This window comes from Pinus tabuliformis, chromosome X (genome assembly GCF_031772625.1).
Source record: "Pinus tabuliformis cultivar Carrire ecotype Pingquan chromosome X, CPIR1, whole genome shotgun sequence".
NCBI classification, from domain to species: Eukaryota; Viridiplantae; Streptophyta; class Pinopsida; order Pinales; family Pinaceae; genus Pinus; species Pinus tabuliformis.
Window position 1 is genome coordinate 817389932 of NC_142308.1, and position 3372 is coordinate 817393303.

Genomic DNA, 3372 nt, shown 5'->3' on the forward strand with positions numbered 1-3372 from the left:
GCCACTGAAATGATCCTGAATTGACTTGTTTCTGAGCAGTTTCAGGTGGAGAACTTCTGTGAATTGCTGTGGTTTGTTAGCCTTGTTCCTCTAGGGGTAGGAACAACATGTTTAGGGACTTTGGATCCCTTAGATTATGGACATTTCATGCTCAATGCTGCAAGGCACAAAAATGTCTATAACAAATAAGATGTTGGAAATCAACAAGAAGAGTTGGCATAAGAAGCTGGTCCATGCACTTTGGGCAGATTATGTGAGTCAAAAGAAATCCATTGGTATGTCCCCCTTTGAGTTAGTTTATGGAGTTGACACAATGTTCCCTACCTCTCTTGCAACTCGGTAGTCAAACTTCTTCAAGAGGCTGGTCGTGAAGAGGATCCAATGCAGAGAAGACTAAATCAAATGATCCACTTGCAGTAGACACGGGAGGATGTTTTTCAAAACACATTCAAGTTGCAGGAGAGAATTAAAAAGATTTATGAAAAAAAAAGCAAAGGCGGACACATTTCAGTTGGATGATGTGGTGTTAAAGTGGGATGCAAGGAATGAGGAAAAGGGCAAGCACGGCAAGTTTGACAATCTCTCGAAAGGTCCTTTTAAGATTGCAGCGTACTGGGGTTAGAATGCCTTTATTTTGAAGGAGATGAATGGGAAAGATTGTCCAGGAGGGCCGGTCAATGGTCGGCTGCTCCAACGATACCTTTTCTGAGTTATTTCTACTGTCATCATTGTCATTGTAAATAAAATTTTATTTCAGTTTCGCTGCAAGTGTGTGCTGTGATCTTTCTTCAGTCTGGGGCCTGAAGTGAAGGCTATAATTCTGAAGAAAGATTTCAGTTTTGAGTTCAGTTTGTCGAGTCAGTTTTTCAATCATTTTAGTGTTATTATCGAGTCATTTTGAGTCAAGTTTCAATCAAATAAATTGAGTCAGAAGTCTTGTATTGTTTGTCGAAATAATGACTCCATAGCCCAATGGACGAAGGCACTGTCTAGCTCTTCCAGAGATCTGCCGTTCTTGGCACCTCCAAGGAGCTACCATCCCCATTGGAGCTAATGTTAGAGTCAGTCTGGTCATCCCTCTGTCAGAGATCAAAACTCTTTTTGCATTTCATGTTTAGGTGTCCCATCTCTCTTGATTAGTTGCATTTCATTAGGAGCATGCCATAAATATGATGGAAGGGCTTTTGTCATTCATTCCCCTCATGCTTTGCACTGCTGGCTTAGGTTTGTCATCAAAATCAAATCTTAAAAGTCATTTGCAGTCCTGTTGCAGTTTCTAGGTCATAACAATAATTTTAGTCATTAGGTCTAGGGTTACTCAATTTGGTCTTCGACAAAGTCTAATAAAGCCAGCAGGCCAGAGGGAGGTCCTTGATAAGTTGTTATTTCAAAAGATTTTTATCGTCATATAGATGGATTATGACTTTTCTTCAAAACTCTGTTTTGAAGACAAGTCGACATTTTGTTATTTGTAATAATTTTAAAAAAATTTCAGTTCTTGAATTCTTCAAGCACAACCCTGGTCTCCTTTTCCAAATTCCATGATAACTATCCCTGCAAAAAATTGCCAAGAAATTCATCATTTCAACCAAAAATCAAGGAGGAAACAAAAAGTCAGAGTTCTATTAATTGTGAAAAAGTGTCAATTGCAAAACATTACAAAAATGGGTTTTGGAGAACCAAAAATCAAATTGATGTATTTATTAAGGTTTTTCCATGAAGATGAAAGTCATTTTGAATGCCAAGGTTGGAGAAAAGAATTTCAAGGCGAATCTGGGTGAACAGTGCATGTTTTGGAGAGAAATCGTTTGCAACTAACTAGTGCGGCACACATAACAGGTGGCACGGCGCACTGGGAGTTTCTGCCCAGTGTTAATTTGAACGGGCACGACGCACAGAGAGAGCGCGACGCATTGGGCTCTTGGCGTGGTGCATATAGTCCAAAGCCCGATATTGCATGAAACTTCACCAAATTCCTCACTCCTTGCGTGAATTTGTTAGGTAGGGCTGCTATTTTGACATTGCTTCAAATTTTGTGATAAGTGTTGGTGGTTTATGGGTGGTAGTGGTCAAAACAAAAATCCAAACCCTCCCTCTAAAGTGCCTTCAAAGGAAGTTTGCTGTAGGTTCTTTAATCTTTGATTTGTCACCAAGGATTCTCCTTTTCCCCATTTTTTTCCCTTGTTTCCTCATTTCCTAACCACCCCCCCCCACCCCCCCCCCCCCCCCCCCCCCCCCCCCAACTAAGCTGATCAATCCTACATTACATTTAAATCCCAAAAACCCAAAACCCTAGCCCTTATAAAAATCTCCTCAACCCTATACAACTATCCCAAACCCTAAACCTTATTCCCATATATAAAATCCCCCTCCTCTCCCTAATTAAATTTATTTCAATATTCCCTAATCCCCTACTGTTTTCCCCTTCCTAACATTCCCTGGTTGCATTTGTTTTTCCCCTTGGTGGAAGAATCACAACACAACAGTTTTTTTTTTTTTTTTTACATTAAAAAGAGCAGTCCAAGTACAGTTTATATATAGTAGCATCTTTTCTTCAAGGTATTTTGTCCAGCAGTCATGGCATCTGAGCATTCATCGGACTATGAGGTGGAAACCCAAAGTGATTCTCCCTTGGAAGAACATGCACGTAGGAGGCCTCATAAAAGTGGCAGACATGTTAGCGAAGAACCGACCACCCTTACAGAATTGCAGGCCTGCCCTCTTGTTATGCAGTGTTTTCAGCGTCAGTCATGCTATGAGTTTTGTCAAAAGGTGGCTAGTGTCCAATTTCATCATGAGTTGGCTCATCTTTTTGTGTTGCACTTGCACAGAGATCAGGCTATCTTGGCTGGCGTCACCTTCACACTTACATCAGAATCTGTCTCATTAGCAACCGTATACCAAATATTGGTGAACCATGGCACAAGAAAAAGAAGATTGAACGGCAGCATTATGAGCCATAAATTAAAACCAATTTCTTGAGGCAACTCAAGAGAGTGTTCCCGTTCCGGTATCTGAAAGACGAATATGCTCCACTAATGAGATTGATCATGAAATATTTCAGCTGTGAGGGACGTTTCTCTTGTCTTTATGCTTATCACATCAGGTTGCTCATGCATTTCACCAGGGTACGGATGATGAACATTCCATATTTCATTTTCCGGAACATAGAGAGGATGACCACCTTTATACAGCATAAAACCCCTCAGCAACAACTTAAAAATGTCTATCATTTTGCTCTTATTAAGATTTTGGTGGTTAATCAGCTTGGATTGTAGGGAATCATTTGGGATGATTTCATCTCTCATGACTTATTCAGAGCTTCACGGGGAGTATCAGAGGTTAAGCATGAGGGTGAACCTTCTCATCAGT